Raw genomic sequence first — 14,256 nt, forward strand, 5'->3', positions numbered from 1 at the left:
TGAGTCAAAGATAATAATTATGAGACAGAAATAATCATTGTCTAATACTTGGTAATAAAACAAACTAATTACCATGGTAGTTTTAAAATAGATGTGAATTAATAAATCAATTGTAAGTATAATGACTATCACAGTTAGTTTAAAATGTGATGTTAATGATTTAATGAGGCTGAGATTATAAAGAGAATCCGAACATATATGAGGAAATGCTACTGTGGAAAGGAGCCAGATGAGAAGGCGAATAGAAGAATTTCTACAGGTCTCTTATCCAAGTCTTCCCAATACAAAGCCTATACAGAGTTGAAAATAATAAGACATCAACTTACAAGATATCTTTGAGCCCCAAACTTTTAAGCTCTCAGGACTTTCCATAAAAACTCCAGACACACTGTATATCTCTATTAATTCAATAAATACATAAATTTATTAATTCAATAAATTGTCTTCAGATGCCCACTATGTATTTATTGAATTAATCTGCAATGAAAACAAATCTAAGTAAACAACACAAACCCAATCTTTGAAGAAAAGAGAAAGCCCAGTGTGCAGAGAGATGAAATGTCAATATGATGGGTGACATTCTAGAAGCTAAAGAAACTTCACACAATATTCCTGGATTGCATGTAAAACAAACTAACCAACCATGGAAATGATACTTCTTCAGGAGAGTCCATGGAAACTACCATTGCCTATTCTAATTTGGAAAACCAACTAATACAGGCCAATGAGGAGTATACTCACCAACGATGGCTATGAGCTGAACATATTCATTGTGTGTGTGTGTGTGTGTGTGTGTGTGTGTGTGTGTGTGTGTGCGCGCGCGCGCACGCACGCACGCATGCATGCACATGTGCCTACACTGTGTACACACAACTGACTTTTTTTTTTATTACTACAAATGTTAAAAATCAAATGTTTGGCTCAGACATGTAGAGAGCTTGAAAGAATGTCCCTTCATTGTCATTTATGCAAAAAACACTTCCAGACTAACTGCAAGTTTCTTTTCTTGAACCCATCGGAGGGCTGAGGTTTCAGGATGACCAACTGGCCCCAAATCTAAAATGTGAAAGGCTCCTGCAGGGAGAAGAAAGATAAGACCACTTGCTGACCTGGGTGAATACAGCACTAGAGAAAGAACTTAATCAAATAATTAAGGAACTAGTAGAGGCTAAGCATGGGCTGGTAGGAGAATGTGTAGCCCCTGGGAACTTTAGAAACAGAAGAGTCTGCTCCCTCTTGCAGCCTCTTATCCACAAACTCCACTGAGAACCTTATTGAGAAAGCATCCCCCCAGTCATGCAGGCCTGAGGTGCAGAGTAGTGGTTTCTGCTGAAAGGTCAAGAAACTCCCATGAGGACCTTTTCCCTTCATCTCTCCTATGGAACAAGAGTCTTTGTCTGTGAATGGGGAAGTCAACAAACACACCACCCTAGGACAATGGAGAAACCCATTCCCCCTGAGGAATAGAAAACAATCCTTGTACTCCTAGACTCCTAGTTTTAGTGTATCCAGGAATAACATGGGACTTTCAGTGCTATAACTGAGAAAGTCCCTGACAAACTAGGATGTTTGGTCACTCTAACCTTGGGTTAGAGCTAGAATACCTGATGCACCCACAAGGGCAGCTGGGGGAAGGACAGAAGGACTGAGAAGAACGCAATAACCAGCCCCAGTGCCTGCCTAACACTCAGGCTTAACAACAACACAGAACTTCTCCTCATCATAAGTAAAAAGTAGCAATGGAATATTGCAGGAAAGAGGACCAAGAGTGTAGCAACAGTCCTTTTGAGGTACAGTGCAAAAGAAAAACCTAAAGTTTAGGGTAGAGTAGACATTGAGCAAACTGAAACACAATGTCACTGTGGGAATTTGATGCCTGAGAGCACTGAGGGTCAACACTGCAGCTGAGGAAAAGAATGGAACATAGCTAACTCCTAATTCAAACTCAAACTAGAATTCTAACAGTCAGGAATATACATTCCCAGGCGTACAATCTATTTACCTCATCTCAATTACAAGTTATATGACAGGTTGTCCAAGTCATCAACAGAACAAGATTTGCTTCTTCATTCAGTCTTATTTTACACAAGAAGATTCATAATTATCAACTCATTCTTTGGTGAGAAACACACTAACTAGAATATAGTATATTTGTACAATATTTTTTGCCTTTAGCTTTAGAAATATCAATCAAAATACTCACTTCAAATACTCACTTTGCTTAGGTTAGTTCTGTTCTGTTATAGGATGGGGGAATTATTTATAGGCTAGGATAGTAACAAAAGATTCTATATTCCATCTTGGTAACTTCATATCCTAGTATATCTTTATTTAGTTTACAGAGACTAAAATTCATTCATTGTTGCATATGATTTTTTGTGTTTTGACAAATGGTTAAAGTCCTGTATCTTGACACCACAGTCATGTCTTGGAGCACCAAGGGCCCTCCTGCTGTTCCTTTGCAGAGAACCACTGCCTTCATCTCCAATCCTTGGCAAACACCCATTTGTTTTCTGTCTCAATGTTAGCCTTTTCTAGAAAATTGTATAAGTGTAATAACACTTACATATGTAGCCTTTTGGATCTGGCTACTTTCACTTGGCAAATATATTTGAAGTCATCAATGTGGTTGCAAGTATCAATAGTCCATTCCTTTCTAATAACAAAAAGTATTTGAGTGTTAAATGTATCATGTTTTATTTTCCTGTTCACTGGTTGAAAGACATCTATGCTTTATTTTAGACATATGATATGTCTTCAGGCACAGATTTTTGTGTGAACATTTTTTTTTTAATTTTCTTGGGAAAATACCTAGGGAGATTGGAAATTTTTCCCTCTGTTTTTCAGTTTGGGTAATTGCTACTGGCTGATGTTCAAATTCACTTTTTTTTTTTTTTGTTACAGCTTCTGAGAAGCCTATTGAAAGCATTCTTCACCTCTGTGACTGGTTTTCATTTCTTGTATTTCAATGTGGTTGGTTCTTTCTTATGGTCTCTGTCTCTCTCTCTGTCTCTCTCTCTCTCTCTCTCTCTCTCTCTCTCTCTCTCTCGAAATTATTCTTCTGATCTTGCATGTTGTCTTCCTTTCCCTCTAGAGCTTTATATGATATAGATATGGAAATGAATATGTGTGTATGCATGGTGCCAACACACAAACATGACTCTTGTTATTCAAATCCATGCTCCTCCTACAAGACCAGCTCAATGCCTTCTCTTCTGTGAAGACTTCAAGATTGATTTTGGAAGATTTTCCATTTTGCTTTATAATTCTCTTATAGCATCTGTCCAATTTGTCTTGTACTTTTCTATATGTCTTACAGACACTTCCAGATAGCAAATTCTTAAATATCTTATTTGGCTTTTATCTTATACAACATTCTTTGAGCTCTCTTACATAATACAGGCACTGAGTAAATTTACTGAATGGAATTTAATGTTAGAGATATCTAGACACAAATCTGAATGTGTCAAATTAACATACCCTCAAGGTAATCAGTTATGTTCAAGCTAGACTTATCAAGGTGTTGCAAGGTTCAAATGTATTCAGGGTTCAGTATTGAGTCTTCAACTTTTTCCCTTTTGCTATGACTTTAGCAAGTAGTCCCTATGCCTATGAAATCTTAATTCAATGCACTGTCCACCTCTGAACTCTCAGAAAGACTCAGATATCTTCTTGATCCCTTTTCCTATTTCTCTCTCACAATTTTTCTCCAATCCATCGAGGATACACATGACACCTGTCTTCCACTTCTCCCCCAGTTAACTCACCCCTGCCCATCGCTGCCAGGGTCCAAGCCATCATCCTTTCTCCAACAAACTTCTGAAAAGTTCTGAACTAACTCTTTAATTTACTTTAACCCATTCTTCATTAACTGGCAAGAATAATTATTTTAAAAATCTAAATCATATAAATGTATCTTTTTCAAATTCTTCAATGGCTTTTCATTATTTAGAATAAAATTCAGTCACTTTGTATTTTTGTCCTCAAATCTCTGCACACAACTTGTATTCCCAGGCATAAGCTTCATGTCTGTTCTTCAAACTTGGCTGCCTCTTTCCTTTTAAAGAGCTTTTGCCACTGTGGTTTATTCCTACTGTAGCAGAGCTTTTCAAACTGTCTGTGGTTGAAGGACTAAATCTCTTTTTCTTCTTGCAACTGTATCATGAATTATACTTTTTTTGAAATATAGTAAAAAATCAACAACTAGAAAAAAATTTTAATGTTTTATTTTTAAATTTAACAGACATGTACTGTAAATTACAAATATTTACTCTCCATGGATCTAATTTGGGCCCAGGAACAGTTTGCTAATGGGGACTTACTCATGGGCTACTGTGTGAATAACTAAGTCCATCTGCTTTTTTAAGATCTCAGCTTAAATAACATTTCTTCTAAAAGTCTGTCATGACAGACATAAAGCTATCTCATTAGGTTCTTCTTTCTTTGGGGTATTTTCTATCATTAAACTCTATTTCATTCATAACATATACACAAATCACACACACACACACACACACACACACACACACACACACACACCCCTCTTACTCCCCTGCTTATTTTATTCTCTGCCACTCCCTGACAAACTCTAGGTATCAGGAACCCTGCCTATTTTGTTCACTGTGTTATCTCTGACTGCTAAGTCAAGCAATGTCAAATGTGATTTGAGACTAAAGGATTTCTTAGAGCCTTTAACATGCTAATCTGAAATGTGAAATTCCAAGAGGAGGGTATAAAGTCAGTTTCCCAAACTCGCTTGTCCTTGGGTCATTTCTTCAGGATGCATGCTACATGGTAGAAAATGCTGATCTAAATACCTAGAAAGTTTAAATGTGCTAAACTACTTTTTCCAAGTTGTAAATGTTAAAGTGTTTTTATTTATACTCAGTATTTTATTTAAACATTGCCTACTATAATTTTTCCCCCTAGGATACAGGAGAAAGTAGAGAATTGGAACTATACCAAAGATTTGGTGTATAGAATATATGATATTCATTTGCCCATTTTTTTTTCTTAGCTTCTTTTCTATCCTTTCAGGCTCTGGGGCTGAAACACTAAAAATTAAATTTCCCAAATATCTCAACCAAATGACTTCTGAATAAGGAGTCTCCCACAAAGAGGCAATAGCAGGATATTGGAAAGATGAAAGAAAAGGAAAAATTCATTTTTTAAAAAAAAAATTCTAAATGCTTCTGACAGCAGTAGGCAGCCTCAGGCTTCAGTGATTTTCTCTGGCTCCAACACCATCCCCAGTCACCAGAAGCATAAAAGCAGCAATGAAGCCAGCCAGCTGCACCCTCCAAGGCTCTCACTGCTGCAGAGACTCTGTCAGCAAGATGGGCACTGGTGTAGCTTCTGCCTCTAGTAGGATCTGCTGTGAACACTGGTAAGAACTTCTGGTAGTTGCTGGTTAAAGGTCGGTACACCTTTTTTATCCTTCAGTCTTTCCAGTGCTTTTGAAATCAATTCCTTGTGTGAAATCCCCTATGTTTAAAATACCTGGAGTAGTTTTCTGTTTTCCTGAGTGAACACTGATTGATATGGGATCAGGGTGGGAAAAGGTGTTTCTTTCTTTCAAACAGATTGCATCAAAGTGAAAACAGTCATCCTCTCTGTCCAATGTTGATATGAATGAGGAAGTGAATACTAAGAGAAACACCCAGAGCAAAATGGAATAATGAATCATGGGAACAGTAGCATGAATGAAAACAAGAGCCCAGGATTCTAATTTTGAATCACTGATGGGGTGACCTTTGTGCATCATTTTATCATTTTAGGCCTGTTTTTGATTCTTCCTCTTTTGATTGCCCCTCATGATCTCTCTCAATTCACTCAAAGCCACCCCAAATAAACAATCCAAGTAAGGCCACATGCTTGATCCGCCAATGTATCCAGTGTCAGGATTAGTCTCCTAGTTTCTGACTGGACTCTCACCCTAAATCCTATGTAAAATCCTTACTTGCCACTGCTCAACAGTTAGTAATTAAATATCACTCTTGTGAGGCACTAGGCAGATGGAAAACAAACTCATGTAATGATGAGTGGGAGACAGTGATGTACAAATAACAGTAAATCTTGGAGTGAAACAAGTGCTGTTATAAAGGTACAAATTAAACAGTAAGAACTGCAAGGAGGAAACAATTAATTTTGTGGGGATCCTTCAAACAGCTTCACAGAACAAAAAAAAAAAAAAATCATGCAATGAAGCATAGACATTGTGGAGCTGAGTGAAAATAGCCAAGCCTAGAGTGGTTGAGTGGGGTCAGATCGAGTGGGACCTTCAGAGGTCAGAACCTACATTATTATCCTTTATGTCACCAGTGAGCCCAATGAGGCTTTTTAATTAAGAAGGGATGTGAAAATATTTTAAAACGTTGTATATAAATACAGGGTATACTTGTTGAGCAATCTTATTTGAGGAAGAAAACATTGAACATTTCATACCTTTGTATGCAATATCTGTGACACTTGGGGTTTATACATAATAAAGGTATCAGTGGGATGCTCAATACATAATAAAAAAGGAATCATCTTAACCACTTGTCATAATAATGATGTAGCCTGACCAACTGAAAATTTCTTAGAAATTATGTTGAAAGACTAAAAATGAATTTGCAGGAAGTAATATCTCTTTGAACGCCCTAGAGTAAAAATAGTAACTTTTAAGTTTCCAAATATTGAAAGGATGCTGAGAAATAATAGTTTATAGGTGGATGTAAATATGAAAATGTAGTTTAAATATTGCATTAAAAGAAACAAATTACAGAAACATATTCGGAACTCATTTAATTCCCACATATTCCATGATGCTGAAGAAACAGTAATGGCATAGAGATTCTTGAATGCCATTACATGGGAAATTAGTTATGAATTTTCAAAGTAAGATGCCAAAAACACCAATAAATTCAGCACTATTCTGAGCTACATATAAATGAGGGATTCTAACCAGTAAGAGGAAATTTTAAGCTCTTTCAAACAACCTTAGGATAAATTGTGCCTGAAATATCTCATTTACTTTGATTAGCACTATATCAGAAGATGGAGACAAATTGAATAGAGAACTAAGAAAAGCAGCTTAGTATTAAGGAAACTGATTTACGAAAAATATTACAGGAGCAAAATATGTGCAACTTTGTGAAGAGATGACTAAGGAATGATGACAGCCCATAAATATTTGAAAGGTATAAACATCCAGTAGGAGGAGGAATTATTTAGCAATGTTATAAAGAGCTATAATTACAGTTTATGGGATGAAATTAGACAACCAAGGTTTAAAGCATTCAAAACCACTTTCCTTGGGATAATGAAGATCTGTATTTGAAAAGATAAGTAACCTTTGGAAGACTCGAATGCTTATGTGTGCTTATTCACTTTCTATTTTTTTAGAAAATATAATCAATTTAATGAAGAGAGATAAACATAAATCTCTTCTGTGTAGGTACAATAAAAATCAATTAATTAATTTATTTTGCACACTTCCTTATTCTAAGAGATCCACAGGAAGATCATTTAATCATTTGGCAAGAGAATTATAGAAGTCTATAAACACTTCTCCAACCTAATGTTCTTCTTTTTCACCACACTTACTAGCAGTGAGCAAAACTCACTAATTGGAATTTTGCCTAAACATTACTAAAAAGATTATAAGTCATTGATTGAAAGTAATTAGAGTTTTGTACCTAATTGAGGTGAAGACATATGTTGGCTGCTTTACATTAAAAGACTCAAGATTTTATTTGCACTTGACACTAATTACTGCCTCTTCCTTGAATTGTTCCCTTCCTTGTGAAAGACATAATTCTCAGCCGTTTTCTAGTACCCATGTTCCATACTGCATGTCTTGCTATTTCCTCACAGTCAATAGTCTCCAAATCAAATTCATTTGTCAAAGAAAATACAATTTTCTGCACACTTTGTGTATACCAGGCTCTGTGCTGCTGAGCTAGAGATAAAATAATAATCATGAAAGGAAGCCTACTCGGAGGAGCTCCCAGATCTTGTCTCCCTTCCACTAACCATTGCTCAAGTTTTAAACTACCTAATTCTGTTATAAAACTATCTAAAGCTAGATACCCAAAGAAGCATGTGATTTATTGAGACACCATTGTGCATGATTTATTGAGAGAGCTCTCAGGATAAAAGGAACAAGGTCAGCAAGCAAGGGCAGGGGAAGAAACTAAATAAGGCTGTGGTCCCCACTGGAGTTCGGCTTTAGCCTGTTTCCACCGGCAGCTCTGGAACATAAACTGTGCCACTGAGTTGGCCCCATCCTGAGACAAGAAGGATTGCCTTTGGTACTTCATGTCAATTAACCACTGAGGGTGGATGCCTGTCTCCCTCTGTACCATCTCCCCCATGGTTTTGCTCCCATTCTTTCAGTGGATGGTAATTTTCAGAAGAAGGGAGCCACTATGAGCCACTATCAGCAACTCTCAAAGCATCTAGGGGAAGTATGCTCCACCTGGTAAAAGGCACTGACTGGCTACAAACCATGCCTCCTACAAACACCATCACTCCTCTGACCACACAGGGTCATAACTGCTATTCTTGTCAGGCCGTATCCGATTCTTCACTAAATCTTGGAAAGTCTTCCTTATACTTTCTCTCTTGTGTTCCTCCCTTCATGTTTATTCTCAACCACAACTTAAGAGTAGTCCATGTGCTTACTGATTCACATTTACTTGGCAATCCTATTCTCCTAATCAGTCTGAAGGCTTCCAGGGGCAATAAAATCATCCTAAATGGACAACGCCATTGGGTGAGAACTGAGGTGTTCCATGGTTTGGATGCAGTCTTCAAAGGCCTGTGTGTTGAAAGTTTGGCTCCTAACCTGTGGCACTATTGGGAAGTGGTGAAATTATTTAAAGTTGGAGCTTACTGAGAATTTTTTTGGTCTCTGGGGATATGCCCTTGGGAGATATTGAGACCCTTGCTGCTTCCTATCTCATGTGCTACCGGCTGCCATCAGACTATCAGCTTGCTTCATCATGCTTTCCTCACCATAATGTACCCCCTTGCCACAAGTCCAAAAGCAATGGGCCAACAGACCAAGGACTGAAACCTCCAAACCTGGGAGTCCAAACAAAGCTATCCTCTTTTCAAGTTGATTCATCTTGAGTATTTATGATAACAATGAAAAGCTAACTGACACAGGTATACTAGAAAGGTCATGCTTGGTCTGAAACAGGTAGCTTCTACTGAGTGTAAATGGATAAGAGAACGTGCACCCTGTTGCAGATATTTTGATATTTTAAAAGAAGTCAGACATCTACATTTTTATGTGAGGACTTTTTTGTTTTTCTATACGTAATAATTAATTCTAGTTTGTTTTTTTTTTTAAGGTTCTCTCTGAAGGAAAAACAAAAAAAATGTCTGTATATCAAATCTACTCACCATGATCATTTTGAAAATTCTGGACAAAAATATAAGAGAAAGAGATGACATTTAGATAAATTACAGTGGTTCAAAGAGAAGAGGAAAATCTCAAGGGAGATACAGATTACTTTTATCTGTGGGATTCGGATAAAAGTAAGTAGAACCCTGGCTTTCGTGAATAAGGGCCTTGTCTTTATTAAATATTGCATCTTTTGTATCTAGCACAGTGCATGGCACATAAAAATCCTAAACACATGTTAAAGTGAACAAATTAATAAAGGGCAAACAAAGGAAGAACTATCTCTGTGGTTGTCAGTTCAAAGGAGCAAAGACACAGTCCGTAACCAAGCCATTATCCTACTAGCCATTATCCTAGTAGCTACCAAGTACACAGTTGAAGCTGTGATACAGTCTCCTCTGGGGGTTCTGTCAGCCCAGAGTCACACAGATCCTCTCCCCTTCTCATCTCCGCTCCACCTCTAGCACACAAAGCATGAGTCATTACATCCTTAAGTACTGTTCCTGAGCTTGTTGGCAGCAGCAGCAAAGAAAAGAGGCCAGAATTAGTTTCCAATGCTAAGCGTACTTTGGTTAGGTCTATTTATGCTGTGTATGGCAGTAGTGGTCACCATTATACAGCCCAAACTCCTTGTATCCCCCAACATATGGGCAGCTCTTTGTTTTCATTCCACAGACTCCGACTGTTAGGTCTTCTTGGAGGACCTCAATCAAAAGTAGCTTTTGGAGTTAATGCAAAAAAAAAAATAGTGACCTCAGACCACAGTTTACCATTACTTGGGAAGGTCCTATTCTTGATCCAGTACCTTGGCCCTAGTCCTACCTATCTTTGTGGAAGGGAGCTGAGTTGCCAGATGCCCATCCCAGAAAAACTGAGCAGAGCTGAGGCTAGGTGTGCACAGTGTCCAGTTGGCTGCTTCCAGGAATTTCAAGCTTTTCCCAGAATAATCCATGCTCTTAAGTATCATTCCCACCACAATGGGGTAGTTCCACAGCACTTTGCAACCAAGTTTTCCATTCTAATTGGCAGCTAAACCTGAAGCTTCTTCACTAAGTGGGCTCATCTTTTATGCCTACCCTATTTCTCTAGGATGCTTCTCTCTTCTCTACTCAGACTGAGTTTGGATGGGAGAGAATCCCTACATTATGGAATCTCAATTGCTTCAGCTTTTGTATGGGGTATTTGGGGCTCTCCTCTAGCCTGAGTTAAGTTAATAAATCCTGAAAATAAATACAACTTGCGCTGTGTTAGTTATCTGAACTGTACCATACAACCCTTTTGTGTGCTATTTTGCAGTAAAATAAAAAAGATTGCTCATTACATAATTGAAATTCTTTTCATTATTTATAGAATTGGCTTTTGACAAATTCACCTTTTACTAACTGCCTTTCCTCTGCCTTCTTTCCCTTGTGTTTCTAGAAAATACCTACTTAACTTTTGCACCTACCTGGCAAAACTCCAATCTTGGCTGAATCCAGCTCTCTGCCTGTCTTGCCTCCCTGCTTAGTAGTGAAAAACAATCACACAATAAAACTAGTTCTAGTCTACTTGTTTGTTTTTTTTTTTTTTCCAACAGTGGCCTCTTCCTTCACAGAGGAATTAGAAGCTTTTGGACAGGAATTTCTACAAATCATGCCATGTGTCCACTTTACTGTAATAACAGGCACTGCCCCAGCCTTCTGCCACTGTGAAGGGGGAAGGGTTGATTTCTGTAGATCTGGCCACTGGCCTCTGGAGTGCAAGCTTTCATAGCTTCTGGTCCTCGGCAGCTTTCTCCTTCTTGCAGCAGGGTTTGATACACTTGAGCACATCCTCTTCCCCAGGTTCCTTATCACACCTTGCAGTTTTGCTCTCCTGCTTCCCTTTTTGTACCTCTATGAGCCCTTTCTGCCACACGGACCTTTTAATATTCCTTCTGAACCTATTCCTAGGCATCACTACATTCTATTTCTAGGTAGCTCAGTCAATCCTTTTTTCTTTAATTTGCATGCTGATAACACTTAAGATGATTTTATATTAATGTTTATAAAAGTGAGGCATGCATAGTAAACAAATCAGACCTCAGAAGGTTTATTTAAAAGAAAAAAAAAGATCTGTGCTTTCTTGCATAAGTATTCTCTACCCAGAGCCCCACACACCAGAAGCACCCTCTTGTAAGCACTGCTATCTTCATTCATATTGTTTATTTCCATAACTCTAAGTAGTGTGCTTAATCTCCTTCAGTATAAGCTTCAAGTGCTTGTACTCCTCCCCAAGCCTGAATCTAAGCCTAACCCTAACCCTAACCAAATTCCAATAGTGGACGTAGGCAATGTCCACTGACCTCACAACATGAAAGGTGAGGGACACATATTCCCTATTTCCCCTCTAGTATCTACAATTTGTATCACTTTATGTTATCTTTGTAGCTTTAAATAATAAAAATTAAATCGCTATTTTTTCATCAACTTTCAACTAAATTTCCTGTTTCTTATGCTAAGACTATCTTCTTGTCTTTATACCTCCTACACGTTGTCAACTACTTGTACTTCATTATTATTTCTACCTTCCTACCACAACCAAATATTTTGTTTCATAAAGAAGTCACACTAAAGATTGAAACAAAAAATAGCATTGCTATTACTCTTATTAAATAAAACAGTATTATATTACCATTACATTGAAAATATTGCTCACTATGGGACAAACAATGAGATGAAATAACACTTTCTCCTCAAATTCATGGCCCCTTTCCACTGCTGGATGATTCTGAGCATCAAGATCAAATGGATTTCCTTTTTTACCTTTTCTTATACTCCCTGATTACTTAAAGTTATGCAACATTGTAATTTCATAATTTTTAAAAAATGAAATACTTATATACTTTTGCCCAAAATTTCTAATAAGGTTTTACCTAAAATGTTTCCTTTCTTTAGTCCTGTCATTTGCTTTTACCATTTTCTTGTCATTTTCAGATTCTTCATCATAGTCCTCCATGAAGTCCCTTTTTACCCCCACACCTCCATCTCCTGGCCAATCTCTTCAGCTTTGTCTTTAGCTTCTGCATGCCTGTTATCTTAGAGCTTTTCTTCCAGGTTGACACCACTGTCTCCTGGTTTTGTCTGCAATTTTGTTTTTCATGGATATGCCCTTGTTTTCCTGGAATACACTCTCTGGGCAAACTTCTTTTCAAATGATGTGCGTGAGGTAAATGGTCTGATTCTATATACATCTGAATTTTTGTTTTGTTTTACTTTCACTCTTGGTTCTGAGTTTGGCTGATTATAAACTTTGAAGGTCTTGTTCCCTTGGCTTCTATCTAGCCTCAGGGATACTGATGTCAGACTGACTATATCTCCTTTGTAAATGCTATATTATTTTTCTTCACTGAATCTCTTTTCTTTGTTCAGTGGTTGAAACTTAATGCTGTTTTGTCTAGGGTTGGGCCTTTTCCTTTCGGTTCCTGGATACACAGTGAGCCCTTCCAACCTGAAGGCAATTGTCTAAGACTTGGTTTCCAGCAAACATCACCTGAGGTAAAAGCCTATTGGAGGGAGGTTTGTATAATGAAAGAGAAACGGGAGTGAGAGAAAGGGAGAGGGAAGCAAAGAAGAAGAAAAAGAGTTACCGAGAAGGTCACATCTTCGTGGAAAGATGATTAGCTAGGCCCCGCAGGGCATTGATAAGAAGTTTAAAACTGTGTCTCTCCAGAGTTCTTCTGAAGGGAAAAGAGTATTGTAATGCCCAGTCCCATTTCCTTTTGGAGATACTTTAGGTTAAAGAGTACTCCATGGGTAACTTCTGTACATCTGTTGGCTGCATATTGATTGATGCAAGAAGGTCCTCAGCAGCAATAAAGAATCCCCAGGGTCAGAGGCAAAAGATGCTATGGGGCAGAGCGCAAGATGCTGTCAGGTTGAGTGGCACGAGGGACCAGAGGCAGCTGCCAGCACAGGCCTCTTTGAAGAAGCAGCAGCAGAAGCAGCAACCTGACTCCATAGCCATAGGAACAGTGCCTGTCGCCCGTAGGTTCAGCCATCACCGCAGACCCGTGTAGGTGGATAAACCAAATTCCGTGACAGCTTTGGGAAATTGTCTTCTGGTTCTTCTATTGTTCTTCACATTTTCAGAGCTCTCTAAGAGCTCTTTCTTAGTCTATGTTTATTACTCTCCTAAACATCCTGTTGTTCATTTAGACCATAAGACTTTATCAGACACCCATGGAGTATTAGATTTTCAAAGTTTTCTTCTATCAGGAGGTGGTTGGTACAGTTAAGAGGGTGTGTCTGGAGCCAGGCATCCCAGATTTGAGTCTCAGCTCTGCTGTGGCTTTGTGACCTTGGGGAACTTGTCTGAGACCTAGTTTGATGGAGTTTAGGACACAGTACACAAAACTATAACATCTTAGTGTACTAATTAAGAAAACCATAGAATCAAGGGCTAGGGATGTGACTCAGTGGTTGAGCACTTGCCTGGAATGTGAGGGGCCCTGAGTTTAATCCCCAACCCTGAGGGAAAAAAAGGAAGGAAGGGGAGTGGAGAGGAGGGAAGGGGACGTGGTGGTGTGGGGGGGTTGGGGACAGTGAGAAGTTTCCTCTGATCTTCCCTTGCCTTTTTACCTTGAAGCAGACCATAAAGGAAGGATTTTTTTCTGACCTGTCCCTGGAGGAGGTCATAAGACCCTCACGTGGTGAGAAACGCTATCCCTGTACTTGGAGGAAAAAAGCATCCTTCCTTCTGAAGATGAAGCGACACAGACAAGAACTGAAGCAAACAGGCCTGGCCAAGTTCCCCGTTCATCTCCCTCACCTCGTACTGTTTGTCTACCATGTTTCTCCACAACCATCTGCTTTTCATCAAACCTGCTATAGAAAGGCTTCTGC

Source organism: Ictidomys tridecemlineatus, chromosome 8, assembly GCF_052094955.1.
Source record: "Ictidomys tridecemlineatus isolate mIctTri1 chromosome 8, mIctTri1.hap1, whole genome shotgun sequence".
NCBI classification, from domain to species: Eukaryota; Metazoa; Chordata; class Mammalia; order Rodentia; family Sciuridae; genus Ictidomys; species Ictidomys tridecemlineatus.